The sequence below is a fragment of the Bos javanicus genome, chromosome 23 (genome assembly GCF_032452875.1).
Source record: "Bos javanicus breed banteng chromosome 23, ARS-OSU_banteng_1.0, whole genome shotgun sequence".
NCBI lineage: Eukaryota > Metazoa > Chordata > Mammalia > Artiodactyla > Bovidae > Bos > Bos javanicus.
In genome coordinates this window covers 18,411,803-18,434,656 of record NC_083890.1, presented here as the reverse complement: position 1 = coordinate 18,434,656, position 22,854 = coordinate 18,411,803, and the positions used below count along the sequence as shown (strand labels likewise).

General features: G+C 37.2%; 1 protein-coding gene across 9 annotated transcripts in view; it reads left to right on the top strand.

Moving 5' to 3' along the window:
• Nucleotides 1–22,854, top strand: part of SUPT3H (SPT3 homolog, SAGA and STAGA complex component) — a 416,365-nt gene that overhangs the window by 237,041 nt on the left and 156,470 nt on the right. The window contains exon 1 of one of the 9 annotated variants that reach the window (XM_061398334.1): nucleotides 11,204–11,323. The exons of the other annotated variants lie outside the window; for them this stretch is intronic. The gene's annotated coding sequence lies outside the window, so the exon portion shown is untranslated. Of the gene's footprint in view, nucleotides 1–11,203; nucleotides 11,324–22,854 lie in introns of those variants that run through there. 9 annotated transcript variants of the gene reach the window in all.

The window sequence follows — 22,854 nt, the reverse complement described above, 5'->3', positions numbered from 1 at the left end:
CTCTTAGACTATATATATATATGTAGAGAGATAGTGTATATAAATGCATATATGTATGTCATATGTTAATATACATATTTGTGCATATAAAATTAGCACAAGGCAATGCACATTTTAGTTCCTCAGTCAGGGAACTTAGGCAATTCTACATTACCATGTAACTGTTACCCCAAACTAGGACTAACATTTGCATTCCTTCAGGAAATTCTCATTTCCAGTCACAACCTGCCTGCTGCCTCCAGGCAATTTCTGTCACCACAGATTAACTTGTGTTTTCTTAAATTTCATATAAATGGAATTATACAGAATGTACCCTTGTATCTAGCTTTTTTGGGGTTTGTTAGTCTTTTTATTTTATATGTTCTAGTGGATATGTAATGTTATCTCACTGTGATTTTTATTTCTAATTCCTTAATGATGAATGATATTCAGCATCTTTTAATATGTTTATTGGCCATTCATGTGTCTCACTTTGTGACATATCTGTTCACTTTTCTGCCTGTTTTTATTGGATTATTTGTACTTCTTATGCTTTGTCCGATGAATCTTTGTGTATCCCATGGTCATAACAATTCTCTCTCAGGTTTTTCTTCTGATATTTCTACGGTTATTGACTTTATGCTTAAATCTGTGATGTACATTGAATTGATTTTTATTTGTGGAATAAGGTAGATATTGGAGCTTGCTTTTCTCATCCACATTTGTTACCCATTATTTCAGCAACATTTTGGGTACTGGATAAAAGACCATATGATTTTTAAATTATTTTGTGTAATTCATCAATATGCATTTCTGTTCACTCCTTTGAATTTAATTGCACTTTGTCCGCTAGTGAATTCATTAAACTGTACCTGCCCGTAACATTTCAGCAAGCTGGTGTCATCGTGCATCCTACTTTTCTGTTCTCTTCCATCTGTGTACTCTTAGACCAGTTACTCCTGTTTGTCAATATGGAGTGACTTTTGGTGAATTTGTATCTAACTGCTATCTTCAAGTTCTTCTCAGAGTCTCAGTTAATCTGTTTTTCCTGCGTTTCTCAAAATGAAGTGTAAAGACACAAACCCCACAAGCTGTAAGATCTTAGGTATTTTCTAAAATTATTTAGCTGAGTTGTTATATAACATGCTGCCCCAATGTATTTTAGGTGTGGGAGTATAATGTGATGATTGAAGCCCAATTGCTTTTCTTTTATAAGATTTCTTAGAATTCTGTGTTCATTTTAGAAATATTTTGATGACTCTCATAAGTGAAGTTAGGAAAACATTGATTTCTAGTTTTTCAAATAAAATAATTGTTTTATTGAGTAGTCTATTTTCACCCTAGACTTACCCTATTTATAACCTAATTATAATTAATTTGATCTTCAGATTAAGGGTGATTTTTATCCTTATTGTTCTTCTCTATAGTTTCCAAATGTTCCATGATAAATGTGTATGGCTTTTATATATAACTTGGAAACAAAAAGTAGCCATTAATAATGTCCAAGAGTAGACTATGTCCTCTAAACTTTTGGCAATGCCTAATTAATGAATAGGACATATTTAGATATTAGGATAATTTGGTTAATTAATTTTTCAAATCAGTATAAATAGAAGATGGAGAAAATGGAGCTTCTAGAATGCGTTGAGTTCATGTGATTAATTGCATTGTTTGGGCTCCAGAGATCTGTATATTTAAATAATGCTGCTTGTGGACTCCCCACACATCTTCTATGTAGATAATGAAGAGGTCTGCTGAGGTGTCCACCAGAATGTTGTTTACAAGGGACAAAAACAGACATAGGGGCAAAGTAATTTTTTTTCAAACTTATATTGGGAAAAATAGAGTTGAGAGCATCAAGAAATTTTAAAGATGACAGAGTAATAATTGATACCATTGTTTTCTGAACTCTGAGATTATTTTCTTTAACCTTGAGCTTTCTGATGTTTGAATGTATGGTGATGTATAGTGACACAGCTGTCATTGTCTGAATCCTTCTGGTAAGATGGAGAGGGGATCCAAGTTTGAAGAGTGCTTGTCCCTGTCTGAGATTAAAACCCAGGACCTGATTGTGGTGCAGCCTTGATAACAGAGGAACATGAGTCCAGATGACTCTGCGTCAAAAATAGATTCAGAAGAGTCAAAGTTCTAAGTCCGTGCTTCTTAAACTATTTGGAGTAAAAGTCTGGTTTTTATTTTTATTGTTGGTATTTTTTACCTTTCCCACATTTATAAAATATACTAAAAAAAATCATAGTGATGTCACAATATTATAAAAGTTTCTAAACACTCATTTTCTCTTCTTATTTTGCTGAATACTGACAGCAGTTTGTGGTCTGGTGCTGATCAGGGCCCGAATTTTGAGTAGCACAGATAAGAGAGCATTGTATCAGTTTAATTGGCAGTATGTATTTTTTCTTAGTGCTCAAATAATGGTGATCTTACTTGCAGTGTTAGATGTTTGGCATATATTGCTTAATTTGGTATATATTGCTTAATATTTAGTATATATTGCTTAATCAGACAAAGATGCCTGATGCCTAGACCTACAGAAGAAATTCAGAGGCTGTTGGTATTTCCTGAATTAAACCTGAATTTATTGGTACTTGATAGCCAGCTCTATAAAGAGAGATAATCTCTTTTACCTCTCTTTTACCCTTTCTGGCTGATGCCTAAGAAGATAGCATTGGCTCCATGCCTAGGAAGGACTGAGTTTGCAGGTTAACAGTCTTTGATGGATATCATGGGGCAAAGCAAAAACAGCAAATAATAAGTTATTTGGTTAGGTAGCTTCCTCACTTGTGACATTTGCAGCTTTTTCTAAGTGTTCCTGAACAAAAATTTTAAAATGTAGATTAGAGCTTCTTGATGTTGACCTTCAGAATCCTCAGTTCACTGTCCTACAGAATAAAGAAAAATGTGGATTTCCCATATATCTTCTAACCAGGGCTTTGTTATTCCTGTCATTCAATAAAACTTGAAACTCTTGCCAAATAAGAACCTGCCTGAAATAAAGATACGTATCTTTCTATTACTTTATCCACTTTTCTTCATTTCATTTTCTAGAAGAGTGGGCAGAAATAAAATACTGAGAACTTCTTTTTCAATCATGGGTTTATTACTCTTTATCATATTTATTTTAAGTATAGTGAACATACTAATTACGTTAAGAATAAATGGCAAGAGAAGACATAGGAATAGGAGGTTTGTTGTGTGGCTCAGATGTCTGCTGTTTATACATCTGCTTCGTTTCCTGTGATTTCATTGGTGGTTTTGAACTTACGGCGTCCTGCTGCACACTGGATGTGACAGATGCTTCCGTGTCATCACTCCAGTTTGTAAAAAGAAATTGCTTCCATTTTGAGATGAAAGGATTTCGTTTTCCCAGCTGTTGTCCATGCATGCAACCCCTTCAGCAGAAACTTATGTCTCTGAACACTGAATTAGAATAGATTGATCCTGTAGTTTACAGACTGGCTTTGGGGTGGTCTGAAAAGATGAGCAATCTACTTTTTGATCTGGAGGCTCTATATATTCTCATACATTTCAACATGTTTTAACTCCTGTCTGGATACTGACTGTTCTTGGATAACATGGGTTTGTTGGATAAGCAGTGATCTTTTTCCTCTTAAATTTCCAGATTATATGAAATAAATAATGATATGCTAGTATATTCATAGCCAAGGAAAATGAGCAGATTTTCTTCTATGTATTCGGTAACCTGAAAACCTGTTAGAGGTCCTTTCTTGGAAACTGTTAGTACCAGCAGAACATGGTGTATTGATACATGGCATTGATCTGATGGCTCTTTGACATGTGACTACTTTGTTGAATAACTTTGCTGAAGGAAACTGAACAAGTTCCCTCTCCCAGCAGTTAACAAATACTGCTGCCAGTAGCTACTGGTGGAGAAGCAATGGCACCCCACTCCAGCACTCTTGCCTGGAAATCCCATGGACTGAGGAGCCTGGTGGGCCGCAGTCCATGGGGTTGCTGGGAGTCAGACAGGACTCAGCGACTTCACTTTCACTCTCATGCATTGGAGAAGGAAATGGCAACCCACTCCAGTGTTCTTGCCTGGAGAGTCCCAGGGACGGGGGAGCCTCGTGGGCTGCCGTCTGTGGGGTCGCACGGAGTCGGACACGACTGAAGCGACTTGGTAGCAGCAGCAGCAGCTACTGGTAGTCTCCTCTCTAGGCATGATTAAGCAGGAGGAATGGAGATACTGTGTTGTTCCTGTATCGGAGTAGAGCTTCCCTGGTGGCTCAGTGGTAAAGGATCAGCCTGCCAATGCACAAGAACCAGGTTCTATCCCTGGGTCAAGAAGATCCCCTGGAGAAGGAAATGGCAGCCCAATCCAGTATTCTTGCCTGGGAAATCCCATGGACAGCGGAGCCTGGCTGGCTGCAGTCCATGGGGTCACGAAGTGTTAGACAGGACTTAGCGACTAAACAACGAAAACAAAGTTACCTAAAACCTTCAGAGGAGAAGGTAGCTCAATATTACTGTTCAGATATTGTTCAAAAAATAAAACCAATTCGGTGACTTTTTTCCAGGGTTCTCTACAAAATATAATTTTGTTAAACTGTGGATTTTTTTGTGGTTTCCTTCCACTCTACTCATATATCTCAGATTCTTTTGGTATAATGCTGAAGCAGTTACTCTTAAAAAAAATTAACAGGAACTTTCTAGGAAATACAGAGGCAGCTTCAAGTATACTGTTTCCTTCCAATAGTTTACATATACTTATATGAATCATACTTACATTTTCTGCCTCCCAAGCTTCCTAAACCAAGCCAAATATGCTGTGCCAATTTACAAGGGTCTATAAATCTAAGTAGTATTATGACCACAGATCCATCCTTCTTTCTCACTCCCTTCCTACAACTGTTTTAAAATTAGTCCATGTGGTGATGATACCTGGATTTCAATTCTAGCTCCCCTTCTAACGCATGCTGTTAATATATAAACACAGCCTTTAACATGTCACCGCATCCACCCTCTCCCCCTGCTCAGAATGTAATACTGTTGTTTAACACTTTCTGCTTTACTATGTGTAACACCTTTGTTTGTGCTGCTATTGTGGATATTCACAATTTGCTGCCTTGTTTAACTGTCTCTGTAATGTTTTTGGTGACAGGATCCGTAATTGTCTTTATCTCCACAGTTTCTAATTCAGTGTTTTATATTCATATATTCTGTATTTATTGACCCTCTGCTTTGCTCCGGGCACTGGGAATTACATAGAGGAATCACAGCAAAAGCAGTAAAGTCCGCTCCTAAGAAGCCTGCACTATTTCAGTTCTCCCTTTTAAAGTTTGTTGGCTGTAATGTTGGTTAGTATCTCATAACACTGAGATATTTATCTAAGAATGATTATTTGATAATATTTACATCATGCTCTAGTTTATTTTTTTTTAAGTTGCACTTATTACAGTGTACTCGTATCATTTTAATTTTTGCAGTATGGTGTGTGTTACTTTATATTGTACGTACTTTATAAATTACTTTGTAAGATACATGTTTCAACTTTTTAAAAAAGTGCTGCAGTGACCTTGAGTTTGTCATGGGCTGGATTGAATGATTAGGTTAAACGATCCAGACTTCAGGGCAAACACAGGCTATAGTGTATATTCACATGAAAATTTGCATGCTTTGTATTTGGAAGAAGATTGATTCTGAGTATTGTTTAAATTGTGGGTTTAAATTGTTTTAAGAAAATTTAGATATGCAGTAGCACTTTCATTTTAACAGTGTATAGATGTTCATACAACATAATATCACCCAGTTGAATCCCCTTCAGTTAGAATTTGAATCCTTGCCAAAAAAGCACCTCCAGGATAAAAAGCTTACTGTACCACAATTGATTTTGAAATGTAACTCAGAATTTAACAACTCAGAATAGTGAATAATAGCGTGGCTAGAATTCTTTTAAATATGAATATTATTTAAAATATTTGTCTAATATTGATTTGTATACTCATATATATTGGATTTTTAAAGTGCTCTGCACATACGACATTGCAAAAACTTAAAATAATAAAAATTATGGATCTACATTGTAATAAATTCTAGTTTTAAAAGTATCACTAATTTCTAATTTCTGAATAGAATGTGTTCCAGTTCAATCTCCTATAACTTGTGCTAAATGTTGAAGGAAAACAAAGCACAGATGAGCACACACAGATCCTACCTCCCTGATGGTTCTTGTCTCATATCTATGAAACACTATAGCAATAAATATAAGTAGAATAGAAGAATTCAAGGTACCTAGATACTCAGCAAAGGGAGAGATCAGATGTTCTTAAAAGATCAAAAGCATCTTTACAATGTGTAAGAAATCGGAGGTGAGTTTTAAATAAGATTTCGAGTGAAAAGATGGATAAGTGAAGAGGGCAGACATTCAAGGCCAAGAGAAATAGATAGGTGTGAATATGTGCATTTGAACAACTTTACAAATTAGTAAGCAGTGAATAATGAGTTTGGCTGGAGCTAAGAACAATGAGGGGGGAAAGGGTAAAGACACTGGAGAGCAGCTGGAGTCATGCTCTACGCTTCTCCATGTTTCTCAATGACAGTTATGCCCTTCTTTTAGTCCGAAGGGGTTGGACCTTAGGATTAAATAAAAGAAATGTATATGTATGTGTGAGGTTTCAAAGATCTCCGCAGGTGCTTCTAACATGGCCTTTCAGATATATTTGCTCCCTGAGGTCAAACACTGTATAGGCTCTAAATGCTTGATGTCAGGCACTGCTCTTACTACCATCTATGTTATGATGTGTCTGAGTCCGCTCTGTACTCTTAGACGCTTGTGAGCACTTCACATATGCATCTGAAACCAAATTCCTTAGCTTATCCTTCAAATTCCTCTTTGCCTATAGATGTTTAATTTCTCATGTGAGGATACTGCCTCTTACCACGTCAATAAAACTGCAAACCATAAAGTCATCCTCGACTTCTTATTTTCTCTGCTTCTCTCTCCCCATTCCCCTCCCTCCTACTCCCAACTTTCTCTGCCTGCACCTCACTCACTCACTCACTCACACACACACACTTAGGTCTTGTGCCTTACTTATACTTTCTTCTGCCTAGAGCGCTCTTTTCCTTCTTCATACTCTTCTCCCACCCCTCTTTTTCTGGTCTGTCTTGCACATCAAAACATGACCTCCCTAAGGATGAGGACCACATTTTAATCGCCTTTGCATTCCCAGCCTCTGGTGTAGTGTCCAGTACCCTGGAGACCTTCTCAGGAGCATGAGGTAAGTACAGTCGTCTATGGGTCTGTTTCTCCTGACAGTAGGACTAAGGTAATGTCTGTTAGTAATAATGGGGCATTTTCTAAGAGCTGTATTTATGTAGAGGTTTTTGTTTTGCTATTGCTTTAAACTTGGTTAAATAAGAGTGTCTGCGTCAACGGTGTTTAATTATATTGACGGTCATCATCTCCTGAGAAATGCAGTCTGTACAGAATTCTGCCATTTGGATGACTGAATTTTTGCAGAGCCACTGAACGATATTCATGCCATAATTTGGGAATTACATTCAGCATGTTTCTAAACAACCTTTCAGGGAAACTTGGTATGAACATCTATCTGTTTAACAATCTTTCTTAGCTCTTAACACCTCTGAGAAATAAAATCTTTTAAAATATTAATTTAAATTTCTGAATGAATCAAATATGACGAAGCAAACATAACAACCTTATTTTAAGTACACTTTTTTAAACTCAGAATTCCACAATGACATAATTCTCCCACCCTATTAATTATCCCATTTCAGAAAATGTGTTTTAAATCTTCTCTCACTGACTCACCTCAAAAAACCTTTTTTTTTTCACCTCCTTATTATGACTAAAATATTATTCCATAAAAAGTACCTAGGTTCTTCCCTCTGATATATTAAAAGATCTGGTTCATTTTCCTTCTGTCCACCATACTCCTCTGACAGTTCTTGGTCTTTTTAGTAGTTATATACACGATCCTTCCAATACCCTGTCCTTCACTTTGATTTCCTCTCCTCTGATGATACTGTCCTCCAGCCTGCTTCAGCCAGAATCCCCATGGTCATACCTGGGACCTTGTCAACAATAACTGAACCCCCTCTACGATTTCACTTTAAACTCTTCTGCTCTCCAGTCAACACCTGCCTTTATCCCTGACTGTTTTTAGATTTCATGGTAATCATTTCCTTGCATGTCTGTTAATTCCCCTTTGTGTTCTACCTAAGACATTTTCCTTTTCTTCAAACAAATTCAGACAATCCAATGAAAAATGGGCCAGAAAACTCATGAAGACACTTCATGAAAGAGCACTTGTGTTTGTGCACGCAAAGATACTCAACATCATTAATCATTAGGGAAATGCAAATTACAAATATAATGTGATGCTGATATATCTATATTGTATGCGTGTCGTCAGTCGCTCAGTTGTAACTCTTTGTGACCCCCTGGACTGTAGCCTGCCAGGCGCCTCGGTCCATGGGATTCTCCAGGCAAGAATACTGAAGTGGGTTGCTGTTTTGTCCTCCAGGGGATCTTTCCAACCCAGGGATGGAACCTGTGTCTCCTGCATTGGCAGGCAGATTCTTTACCACTGAGCCACCTGAGAAGCCTGTATAATGCATGCATATGCACATATTCATAGACGGATATATATATATGTGTGTATATATACACACACATATATGTATGTATATTATATAAATAATATAGATATCTTCACAAAGATAGTATTCTTATATACTTTTGGCCCCTTTTTGTTGTTGTTTTTTAGTATTTAGCAGTATATCCTGCCAATGACTCTGTTAGGTATATCTAATAAAATTCATTTATTATATAGTAAGTTCTGTTTTTCCAGAATAATGATGGTTGCACTGTTAAAGCAGAAATTTAAAAAGCTAAGTAAGAACTGCATTTATGTGTCTGTATTCTATACAGATATACATGTTCACATGTATTAGAAGTTCACTGCCTTATTAATTACAACTGTAAAACTACATCCCATAAACAAGGTAGTTTGGGGTTATGACAGTATTTTAGAAGAATTTAGAGGTCTTTAATACTTTGATGTTTTTGGCGTACAAGGACAGTGTGTTCCCCTAAGGGGGGAAAAATTGAGTTCCTGAATTACTGAAGAGGAAGCAGTTTCATTTCTTGTAACACTGGTCCTCAAAGTGTGGTCCCCACAGACCGCTGATGGGCTCCTCGGAGTCTCTGGGTGGTCTGCCAGCTGGTTTCTTCTAAGGCTTGTAATATGACAGTGTCTCTAGTCTGTTTTATGGCCTGGATTAATAATTTGCTTAATGATATTTCTAAAGTATTTTCTCAGATGCCATTCTTCCCATGAGTAATGATGAGGTTTTTTTCAGTGGCAAGTGAGTATAGGTAGGGTTGGTGGTCCAGCATTCTTTTTTCCTCTCATGAAATAATCCAGAGTGAAACTGAGCATGGCAAGCTCAGAGATAGCAAGCTGTGTGATTACTAAAGCTTTGAGAAAGCCTTCACTAGCCATTTGAAACACTAAAATAATTTTTTTAAGTGAAATGCTGATTTGCATGCTTTATAAGAATTCTTCAAAAAAAAAAGAATTCATCTGGCTAGAGGGTGGTGCCTCTGTTTTCATACTGGAAAAATCACATCTGAGAACCTAAGCTAATACTTTCAGTTGACAGTGTAGGATAATCTGGCCTACAACCCAGCAGCAGGCCTGGATTTATTACTGATGCCATCACCTAGTAACTGTGAGACTTTAATCAAGTTATTTTCCAACTTTGAAATTACTTGTAAAATGTTGAAGCATTAATATACCATGTTGAAATAATTCTAGAATAATGCTGTATACATTCATTCATTCATTCAGCAAAAATATTTTGAAGGTATATTCTAATATTAGATGGTAGAGATACATAAGAGGATAAGGTGGATAATGCCATTTCGTAAAGTCCTTTTTAGCACAAAATGTTGAATATGGGATAATTCTTTAATAAAAATAGTTACATGTATATAACTTGGTACTAGTAGTTTCTTAAGCACTAAAGGCTAGTTTTCCCTAATAATACCTTACATAGAGTGCCCTCCCTATTCTAGGCAGATAGTAAGCAGTCTTAAACCATGTCCTAGGCGTTCTACTTGTGTTTACCACCATAAGGGTGACTTAGACTAAATGAATTTTTAAGTAAGTTTGACTTTTTAAAAGTCTTTTAATAGTGAAAGGACAATGTTTTCTCTTTGCATTTTGTGTTCTCTGAAATTTCCATTTCATAAGCATCTTTCTGATTTAAATTTTGCCATTTTTAATTTATTAACTTTTAAGTTTTATAAAGAAATGCGTCTGAGTTAAACTTTGAACTTACAGACTTGTAAATTAATGAAGTATTGCAAATCTAAGAAAACCTTATCTGTTTTTGAGGACATTTATCTTTGTAGATTAAGGAAATAGATATCCGGAAACCTGAGTTTAGCTTTACATAAGGATATCACTTTTCCTTAAAATTGTTTTTAATATCAACATTTGCTAGTACTTGGCATAAATGTTTACTTTGGGTATACAAGGGGTTAGTTAAAAGGAAAATTACTGAAGATGGTATGCACATATTGGTTTATAGTTTTATAATGTTTTATATTATGTGGTAGAATCATTGTATCTTTAAAAGTTCTAAAGTATTGTCTAGTCATTGGTATACCCCACATATTCCTTCATCCCTATCAGTAGTACTTCACACTTTACAGTTTTATCCTTGAATAAACTTATTGATGAAACATCAAGAAGTTCTGTTGAGTCTTCCTCCAAAATACCCATCTGCTGCTTCCATTCCCAGTGCCATCAGTCACTCCCCACCCTCCCTTAGAGGACTGTGTGGAGCCTGGGCCTCCCAGCTTCACCTCTGCCCCCCGCCATCCCTTCTCCTGACTGCCTGGAGCCAGGGCCTCCCGGCTTCACCTCTGCCCCCCGCCATCCCTTCTCCTCACAGCAGCAAGAGTTCTTCAGATGCAGGCAGACCTGGTAGCTGTTCTGTTTAGGACAATCTCATTTGAGTCAGTTATCCAGGTGCAATTATTCATAACACCCTCATGGTAACAAAAGGTCCCAATTTGGATAAATCAATGTGGTCAACCAGCATAAAGTTCTTGAGTGGCGTCCATTATACTTAGAATAAATTCACACATCTTCTAATGGCCCGCATGAGTTGACTACTGCCCTTTCATGTCCTCATTTGTTCATTTTTATTCTTCTTTAGCTCACTGTCGTCATGTCTCAGCGTCTCATTCAAGCCAAGTTCTTTGCTGTCGAAGGGTCTTTCAACATGTTTTTCCCTGCCTGTATGCTGCTCTTCACCACTCTCACCAGTGAGTGCTCTGTGAATGACTAGATTCCTATCATCCTTGAGGTCTCAGTTCGCAGCTTGAACGTCTAAAATGTTTGAGAGGCATTCCTTGACACCCCTGTGTAACATAGGTGTCTCCCGTGTCAACAATCCAGTTTTTCCTTATATCATTCATTATGACTTATAAATCTTTAACATATAGATTTATTCATTCCTGGTCATAATGGAAGTTCCTTGAAGACAGACCATGGCTATTTTTTTCAATATGGCCACCTAGTTCCTAGCACAGAGTACAATGTACAGGAGGCGCTCAATAAATATTTGTTGAGAGAATGAATGACAAATTGAAGACAAATTGAAGGCCAGAGCTTGCTTTAGTCTTGCTTCTGTAAGACATGGCACGAAATAGCTACCTGTTCTCTGTTGAGATTTCTTGGCTAAAATTGACTTGGCTAAAATTAACTCACTTTTGAAATGGAAGAAATAAATTACACATCAAGAGATTGACATACAACTTTTTGACCACACATACAAAGGAAGGGAAAATCTCTCAAGGGAGGAGGGCTAATTAATTTCATTGTAACAAATCCAAAGCTGTTGGCTCTTTATGGGTTTGTGTTCTGGATTCCTTCTCACTGTCAATATATTTAATTAATTATGCATCTTAAAGTTGTGATTCTCCATAATTCAGCAGAATTATTGATCATAATCAGGAGAATATAGTAGAAATACAACATTTAGTGTGTTGCTCAAGAGTACAAATATCTATTTGAAAAAGGTTTTTGTTTTAGGTGCTTATAGCCTGTGTAAAAGTGTTAGAAGATAGGATTTTACAGGTATACACTTTGCAAGTAAAGATCAAAAGCAATCCCACTGCTGGGCATACACACTGAGGAAACCAGAAGGGAAAGAGACACGTGTACCCCAATGTTCATCGCAGCACTGTTTATAATAGCCAGGACATGGAAGCAACCTAGATGTCCATCAGCAGATGAATGGATAAGAAAGCTGTGGTACATACACACAATGGAGTATTACTCAGCCATTAAAAAGAATACATTTGAATCAGTTCTAATGAGGTGGATGAAACTGGAGCCTATTATACAGAGTGAAGTAAGCCAGAAGGAAAAACATAAATACAGTATACTAACGCATATATATGGAATTTAGAAAGATGGTGACAATAACCCGGTGTACGAGACAGCAAGAGAGACACTGATGTATAGAACAGTCTTATGGACTCTGTGGGAGAGGGAGAGGGTGGGAAGATTTGGGAGAATGGCATTGAAACATGTATATCATGTAAGAAATGAGTTGCCAGTCCAGGTTCAATGCACGATACTGGATGCTTGGGGCTAGTGCACTGGGACGACCCAGAGGGATGGTATGGGGAGGGAGGAAGGAGGAGGGGTCAGGATGGGGAACACATGTATACCTGTGGCAGATTCATTTTGATATTTGGCAAAACTAATACAATTATGTAAAGTTTAAAAATAAAATAAATTTAAAAAAGGAAAAAAAAAAAAGCTCCAAATGCTATTTTAATAAAATAGTTTATAAGATCACATCGAAACTTGTGAATAGCTAATATAATTAATCATGTGTTTTTCCGACTATTCTGTATCTGCATTTCCATATATGAAGCACGTATTTAAACTCTTTTAAGTTTTTGTTGGGTTTTGAGTGCTACTTTTATTTTGTTTTACTTTATAGAATAGCGTTGTTTTTGTAACACAGTATCATTTTTATATTTTCTCCATAATAATTTAGACCAGGGGCCAGCAAACCAAGATACATGGATGAAATTGGCCCTTTGCCTGTTTTTATAAATGGTATTTCCATGGAACACAGCCATGCTCATTCATAGAACATGTAGCTAGATGTGTGCTAAGTTGGGTAAAGTTGGGTAGATGCAACAGAGTGGCCTTCAAAGCTGAAAATATTTACTGTTTGACACTTTACACAAAGAGCTTGTTGACCTCTGCTGCAGATCATATGAAGGCAGTGATCCTGTCTGATCTGCTCATTATGCCTGGTGCCCTGCTGGAGTCTGATCAACTCCAGAATCCTACTGCATGTTAAAAAAAAAAAAAACAAAAACTGAACGCCTTTATTCTTATTTCCATAGCCATTGTAGTAAATTTGGTACCTCTTGTAAATTTTACTTAAGCACAGCAAAGATAAACCCTACTTGTCTAATAAAATTTTCCTAGCTGTGCATATCAGAGGGGTTTTTTTATTTTAAAGTAAACTGATAGAAACATTTCAGAGCAAAACCTAAATTCTTTAATACTACAGGACACTTATAAATCAATCCTAGCAAGCAGTTTTTTTTTTTTTTTATTTCTTCGTTCAATTTTTACATGGCTGTTTTATTGTTGATTTTTGTTGAAAGCCTTTCACACCTTAGGAAAGTAGATTTGAAATATTTAGGCAATGCCTATCCATATATTAAAACACTTTTCTTCCCAGAGGAAGTATAGTAATTTATTCTTTTAGGAGTGTTGTGACTTAAATGCATCCTTTTCTTCCTGTTTCTTGATCCAGTGTAATTAAATAATAGATTTTATTTCATAACTTTTCAGAAGGAATAAAAGGGAAATTATGTTCAGCAGACTTGTTTATTTTTTTCTGTGCCCTTCAAAAGTTTAAATGGGATCCTTTCTCTGCACTAGAGGGAAGTGAAATAGCCTTTTCAAATCAGTGTTCTTGGAAAATGAATGTTAATTAAAATGCACTTTAAAGAACAGAAACATAATTTTTTCTGGAAATACCTAGTGGTTAAATCTAAGTTAAAAGCTACACTGAAAATAATGCTAAGATTTTTAATAACATTTAAAAATGTTAAAAATAACATTGAAAAAATTACAGTGAGGTGTAATTTAGTTGCCAACTTAATCCTTATCAAGTAAGTTTCAGCTTTTATAACAAGAGAAACAGATTCTTAAAACTTTTAAAAATCATACCTCCTCTTCAAATTATATTTTTATCTTAGATGCTACTTTCACTTATTTAAGTTATATATGTATATTATAGCATATACTTATGTATACTTAGGTTACGTATGTATAAATATATAGAAACTTTAACACATACAAGGCTTGTCCCTATTGTTGCTTTTTTTAAAATAAAAAATTGGTCTATATTATACATTGCTCCATCTTGTTTCTCTTGCTAAAAATTACTTCATAGCAGTTCCTCTCTTCTCTAGTTACCCAGTTTAACTTGCTAATCTTTTCATTCCAACCCCCTGACTGATAAACGCGTATTCGAGTAAATATCAATGATCCCATATGGGTCATCCCCAGAGATGCTGCAGGCACGCATATGTTAGCTGAGACTCCGCCAGGTAAGTTCTGAAATATGAGCTTTTCTCCAAGTCCTGATTTAGAGGCTGGGAGGCGATTTGATTTGCCTTTAGGCTGGAAACTAATCATGGCTAATATCTGACAGAACTATTCGGGATATTTTCTTTAGGTTTCTTCCTTATATTTTCCATAATCCGTAGCACTGTCCTGGGACTCCTTCCAGATGAGTAACCTCAGTGTAGTGTGTGGCTTCCTTGTGCAGCATTCGCCAAGGTGTTAGCTGGACCCTGTGCTTTTCAACACAGGGTACGAGTTACGGCACTTACCACTCAGCTCTGATTTTCAGCATTAACTTGTTTAACTTCGTTTAAATCAAAATTGTGTAACATCTGCTCTTATTTATTATGCATCTTTACTAAAAAAATAAGCATGATCTGTAAATCCATGAGTTTAGGAACCATGTTTTGATTTTTTTTCTTGTTTGCTTGCTTGCTTTACTTCTAATTAGCATAATATCCACTTCCAAGCCCAGTGGTTGGCATACACTAGGTGCTTAATGGCTTCTCTGATAGCTCAGTTGGTAAAGAATCCCCCCGCAATGCAGAAGACCTCAATTCAATGCCTGGTCAAGAAGTACACTGGAGAAAGGGCTGGGCTACCCACTCCAGTATTCTGGCCTGGAGAATTCCATGGACTGATAGTCCATGGGATCGCAAAGAGTCAGACACGACTGAATGACTTTCACTTTCAGGTGCTCAATAAATACATCTTGAACAAACCAGGGCCTAGTATTCAATTAACTCATAGGTTTTTAACCATGCTTACTTCATTTTAACCTCATTCTGTGTGACTGCAGTTTGAAGAGTTACCCTTCCATGACTTCTCTTTTAGTAAAATCACTGCCCTGTGAGTCCACAGAAGGAAATAAAAGACTAGTATTTGGGGGCCTGATAATTGTTTTAGGCATTATCTTTTCTACATTTACTTTGTCTTCCTCACTCGTTCTTTTTAACATCCCTGCAAGAGAACAGGTATTATTCCTGGGTGTGTTTGTTTTGGTTAGTGCGGTCTCCGTGGTGTTTGGTTATCGGCCACGTTCACTTAGAGCTCACCTTAGGATCAGCGGTCTTCAGCCTTCTAGTCCCTGTGCCAGTTTCCATGCACCAGTCATGCACCTTTCTTTCACGTGACTTTTGCCAAATTGCTTCACTGCTCTTTCACTTGTTTCTAATACGTCTTAATGAAGAGTTTACCTTTTAATGGAACGTTTCCTTCCATTTCTGGAAGGAAAGCCTTTTTCTTGTGAAGAGATCTTTACAAAGTAGGATGATAAGGAGTAAGCCGGCTGAAGTCCTACAAGGACCCCAGGAAGCACAGTGGGAAGGGAGTGGTTAGGTCTTTGCTCCAGGGTGGGTTGCATTTTTGAAGGACGAGGGTTCTGTCTTCTCTATGCTATCTGCTTTCTCAGGATGTGATGGTGTGAGTATTGTTGAAGTTTGTACCATTTTATGTCTGATATGAATGACTCCTTTGAGAATATCTTGGTTTGGTTTTTTGCCGCAAATCTGAAACATTTTCTCTGCCTGCTGAATTAACAGTGAAATTTTTTCTTTTCTTGTGTAGGCTGCTATTCCACATTATCCATCCCCACACCGTATCTTGTGGTGGTAGAGTGCTTAATTGGTCTCTAAGAATGCGCATGTGTGCTAAGTTGCTTCAGTTGTGTCCGACTCTTTGTGACCCTGTGGACTGACCATAGTCCACCAGGCTTCTCTGTCCATGGGGTTCTCCATTGCAGAATACTGGAGTGGGCTGCCGTGCCCTCCTCCAGGGGATCTTCCCAAGTCACCACCTGGGAAGCCCTCTCTAAGCATGTGCTCCACATCTTTTCATCTAACCTTCACAGTGGTCTGGGAGTGTAACAAGATCTGTAGTGTATCACCTTCTCAAGCCCTTTTTAGTAACTCCTAAAATTCTTGAGTGGAACACAGGACTGATATCTGAGCCTAGGAAACATGACTTTTCATTTAGTTTGCATGTCCTACAGCTAATTTGATAAATACTATATACAACCTTGATTGGTTTTCCTATGCAAGCAGTGTACGGATACAAAATTTGAATAAGAGCTACTTTCTCTGACAGACCAAGGGGGAAGCATATACAAATTACCTCTGCTCATCACATGATAAAAGCATAGCGCACACTGGAAATGGATAGAGAGGAGTCTCTTCTACACATTAGTAATTGCATTGCTTTAATCCCATTTTGCAACTGGCTTTGGCTTTCAAATGTATCTGGAACTATTGAGTAGGATGCTGGAATAATTATATCACCTGCTTATTTGTGTATCATGGCAAACATTATGGTAAAATAAGTCATTAATGCTAAATAATAGTCCAACCTCCTGCTTCCTGCCACACTCAGTTAATTGGATGGGTTGTCCTTTCCACTGGTATAACTAAGAGGACTTTGCTTTGAAAACCGATTCCCATGTGCCTCTCACTAAGTTGTACTATTTCTCCTTGTGATTCTTCTTTTTTATTTCTTCTCTCATTGATGCAAGTGCTAATTATGCAGCCAGAAGTACAGTATACCTAGTGTTAAATACTAAAATGAGAAAGGAAAGGCCAGAGGCTCTTTGGAGCTCATTTGTTGTTCACATCTGTTCAGTTCCCACTTGAAGAACTTGAGAATTAGAATGATCAGCTATTCCGTTCAAAACTGTAGCTTCAGAATGTATGCACACTGACACGTGCAGTGTGTTTCATGGCGAGTTGATTCAAGAGAATTTATTAGAGAAACTATTAGTTCTCTATCAAAAGAAGTCCATCTAGTTTTCCACTTGAACTCTAGGTAAAATTATTTTCTTAAAACTTGTAAAGAAGTGGTTCTAATGATATATAGACACATATATATGAGAGTGTAAATACATACAAATATAAATCTATGTGTATATGCATGTGTATATATAAATTACATGTATATTACTTATATACATGTATATAAGTAATATACATGTAATTTATCCACATAAATATTTACATCCTAAATTTGTTTACAGTAAAATAAGTCATAAGTGCTAAGTTATAGTCCAGTGGTAGCCTGAAAGTTACAAATTTTCTTATGCTGACACCAAAATGTAATTTCTCCTTTCTAAATAAGTGGAGATAGCCGTGACTACGGGATTACTGTATACTGCACGTTATTACCTCCCTTAAACATCAATGAGAGGAAAGAACTGAAGGTGGCTTTGGAAACTTCTTTAAAGTAATGATTTTCTACAGCTTCTTCATTGAACTGCTTGTGGAGTCAGTGGTGTAGTGCCTTGCGTGGAGACAATCTGCTGACTGAGTGAGACTTTAAAATGGAGGGAGTAATCGGAATTCTCTGGAACTCTCTTCAAGATACACCGTAGTGACAGAGAAAACCAAACTTTAACTGAATTTCATAGCAGACCCTTGCCCTCCTTGTTCATTGCTCGAGTTCTGAGACCCAGTGTGAAAAGCTGCAGTTCTGAAATTGTAAAGTTGGCACTTTGTCCCTATATTTTCTCAACAAAAAGACAAAATGATAAAATTGCTTTTGTAAAAACAATGGTGATAGCAATAGAGATAAAATTAGAAAATAGTTTTTCTCATTTCCTCATGATTATTCTTTAGCATTATTCTTTCCATTTGGTAGTTTTTCCAGTCATTACATTGGTCTGTGTGTGGTCTGGTGTAATTCAGTGCTTTTAATACCCTGACCTAAACATGAAGGTTTAGGACAAGACCTATGTTTATTCCTAAACATTCTAGGGTGAAATGAAACCAAGTTATCATGTGGAAAAATTAGGTAGTGTTCTGCAGAAAAGTAATTAACTGAGTCTTATATCTGTTATTATTTTGTCCTTTGGAGAAATAAGTAATGACTATAGTTCTTTCAGTAGATGCCTTTTTCAGAAGTGTGAACAGAAGGAGGCACTAAGATGGCAGGAAATAAGCAGAGGGAAAAAACAAGACATGAAATGTAGACCAGGAAGGTATACATTTTATAGGCTGCCAGAAAGCTTTATGCATCTATAATTTTAAGAAATGCAAATGAAACGTACATATTTGTACCAGTACCGTTTTTCAGTTATCAACTAACGGAAAGATAGCTGTATGTAATACTGAACAGCTTCAAGATCTGCTGCCACATTTGTACAATTTTAATCATATTTTAGTTTAAGTAGAGAGTATTTTAGTTTTAATAGTTAAATAGTAAATAGTAAAATTTTAAATAACATTAACTGTAGTTAGTTAATAGTATAGTATTTAACTATAATCTAGCATACTATAGTATTTAAAGTATCAGTTCAGTTCAGTCACTCAGTTGTGTTCGACTCTTTGCAACCCCATGAATCACAACACGCCAGGCCTCCCTGTCCATCACCAACTCCCGGAGTTGACTCAGACTCACGTCCATCGAGTCAGTGACGCCATCCAGCCATCTCATCCTCTGTCGTCCCCTTCTCCTCCTGCCCCCAATCCCTCCCAGCTTCAGAGTCTTTTCCAATGAGTCAACTCTTTGCATGAGGTGGCCAAAGTACTGCAATTTCAGCTTCAGCATCATTCCTTCCAAAGAACACCCAGGAGTGATTTCTTTCAGAATGGACTGGTTGGATCTCCTTGCAATCCAAGGGACTTTCAAGAGTCTTATCCAACACGACAGTTCAGAAGCATCAATTCTTTGGCGCTCAGCCTTCTTCACAGTCCAACTCTCACACATACATGACTACTGGAAAAACCATAGCCTTGACTAGACGGACCTTTGTTGGCAAAGTAATGTCTCTGCTTTTGAATATGCCATCTAGGTTGGTCATAACTTTCCTTCCAAGGAGTAAGCATCTTTTAATTTCATGGCTGCAGTCACCATCTGCAGTGATTTTGGAGCCACTGTTTCCCCATCTATTTCCCATGAAGTGATGGGACCAGATGCCATGATCTTCGTTTTCTGAATGTTGAGCTTTAAGCCAACTTTTTCACTCTCCACTTTCACTTTCATCAAGAGGCTTTTTAGTTCCTCTTCACTTTCTGCCATAAGGGTGGTGTCATCTGCATATCTGAGGTTATTGATAGTTCTCCCAGCAATCTTGATTCCAGCTTGTGCTTCTTCCAGCCCAGCCTTTCTCATGATGTACTGTGCATATAAGTTAAATAAGCAGGGTGACAATATACAACCCTGATGTACTCTTTTTCCTATTTGGAACCAGTCTGTTGTTCCATATTTAAAGTATCAGATCAGATCAGATCAGTCACTCAGTCGTGTCCGACTCTTTGTGACCCCATGAATCACAGCACACCAGGCCTCCCTGTCCAACACCAACTCCCAGAGTCTGCTGAGACTCATGTCCATCGAGTCAGTGATGCCATCCAGCCATCTCATCCTCTGTCGTCCCCTTCTCCTCCTGCCCCCAATCCCTCCCAGCATCAAGTCTTTTCCAATGAGTCAACTTTTCGCATGAGGTGGCCAAAGTACTGCAATTTCAGCTTTAGCATCATTCCTTCCAAAGAAATCCCAGGGCTGATCTCCTTCAGAATGGACTGGTTGGATCTCCTTGCAGTCCAAGGGACTCTCAATAGTCTTCTCCAACACCACAGTTCAGAAGCATCAATTCTTCGGTGCTCAGCCTTCTTCACAGTCCAACTCTCACATCCATACATGACCACAGGAAAAACCATAGCCTTGACTAGACGGACCTTTGTTGGCAAAGTAATGTCTCTGCTTTTGAATATGCTATCTAGGTTGGTCATAACTTTCCTTCCAAGGAGTAAGCATCTTTTAATTTCATGGCTGCAGTCAGCATTTGCAGTGATTTTGGAGCCTAGAAAAATAAAGTCTGACACTGTTTCCACTGTTTCCCCATCTATTTCCCATGAAGTGATGGGACCAGATGCCATGATCTTCGTTTTCTGAATGTTGAGCTTTAAGCCAACTTTTTCACTCTCCACTTTCACTTTCATCAAGAGGCTTTTTAGTTTCTCTCACTTTCTGCCATAAGGGTGGTGTCATCTGCATATCTGAGGTTATTGATATTTCTCCCGGCAATCTTGATTCCAGCTTGTGTTTCTTCCAGTCCAGCATTTCTCATGATGTACTCTGCATATAAGTTAAATAAGCAGGGTAACAATATACAGCCTTGACGTACTCCTTTTCCTATTTGGAACCAGTCTGTTGTTCCAGGTACAGTTCTAACTGTTGCTTCCTGACATGATTACAGATTTCTCAAGAGGCAGGTCAGGTGGTCTGGTATTCCCATCTTTTTCAGAATTTCCCACAGTTTATTGTGATCCACACAGTCAAAGGCTTTGGCATAGTCAATAAAGCAGAAGTAGATGTTTTTCTGGAACTCTCTTGCTTTTTCCATGATCCAGCGGATGTTGGCAATATGATCTCTGGTTCCTCTGCCTTTTCTAAAACCAGCTTGAACATCAGGAAGTTCACGGTTCACATATTGCTGAAGCCTGGCTTGGAGAATTTTGAGCATTACTTTACTAGCGTGTGAGATGAGTGCAATTGTGAGTATAGTATAATTTTTCATCATGTATTTAAAGTATAGTCTAGTTTATTAGTTTAATTTCAACTTTAAAAATTTTTCAAAATATCTTTTTGCCTTCAAAATTTGATTTGTTTAAACTTGAAATTTACTTACAAATAACTTACATGCAAAATAGTTTAAAAGAAAACTTTCAAATGGTTGTTGTTCTGCCACTTTCACATTTAAATAAGAATAACCAAAGAATTAGTTTCTTGTCGGGATTGCTGTTCTTATTGGACATTTTTTTAAGCTTTCCAAGCTTATATTGATTGTCATTGGTCATTCTTTCAAATGCATATATAAATAAAAATGAATTCTTTGAATCATGAGATACTGGTAATTATAGCCTTATCATATTTTTTAAACACTTGACTGTGTTTGACTTAGTCTTCTAAAAAGAAGAGTTAAAATGAAATTCTAAAAAATTTGGCACATCTTTTAACCAGTTTATGCACTTGTTTATGTTTCAAATGTCTAGGACAGTGGAAGACTAGTTACCAAAATAGAACAAGGAGATCATATGATAGGAACGGATTAAGTCAAATATCTTACATTTATAATAGTCTGAATGTTGACTGCATTTAGTTACAAATCTATTTCCTTTCTAACACTTGCTGAGTTCTCAGTCCTTAAGCTGTGTCTCCATGAAGCAACTGACGTGAATGTTTTGATCCAAACCTCTTTTTGGCAACCATTTATTTGCCAGCAGTGAAAATGTTTTCAAAGGCAAATTAATGTTTTTGTGGGTAGATTTTCTATGCAATGTCAGACTGTTTAGTGATCATACCTTCCTGTGTTCTGAATAAGAAATTAATCTTGGAGAGAAAGATGAATGGCTTAATGTTGAGCATTTATTATTTAGTCCAAGTTTTATGTACCTTGACATCTCTCTTAGGTTTGTTGTGAGGGTTAAATGAGATGATATGTAGAAGGCAGGAAGCATGGGATAGTACATTTAGTAAATGTCAGCATATAAAGAGAACATCAGCTTTCATTTAAACATGGGTAAGACATTGCTTGTCTTCAAACCTTCTCAGAAACCCACTGAATGCCAGCAAAATAATTTTTAAAAGCATAAATCTATCAAGATAAAAAAAGTGGGATATTAAATAGCAGATGAGATATGTCAAGTAATTATGGACTCTTAAAAGTGGATAGAAATGCTAAAAGTTTAACAGATTTGAAGAAGATGAAAGCTTGGAACAGGGGGGCACAAATCAGGATTCAGGATACCTCTGGAAACACGAGAGCATCATCACTAAAAAGTCATGGAGCAGTTTTATTCCCATGCCCTGCCACAACCACGCAGGCGGCCAGCTGCCCCTTTGCCATTCTGACAAAACAGTGTAGGTTCCAGAGAGACTGAACAGAAAGAACTCAGAGACCCCACACACAAAGACCACCAGCATTCAATTAATAGATATTCTGGAAAGAATCCAGAAAACAGGAAATTTTCACAGTAATCTAAAAAAATTTCCCAGACTTGGAGGACAAGAATATATGAGTTAAAATATCCCTGTGTCCAGGAAAATATATGAAGAAAGAGCCTCATCAAGGCATAACAGCATGAAATTCTGGTACCAGCAATAAATTCTGGTACAAAGAGAAAAATAGTAAAAGTTTCTTAGGAAGGGGGCTGGTGGGGGAATCACAGAAGTTTCAGAATCAAACAAACAAACTGAATTT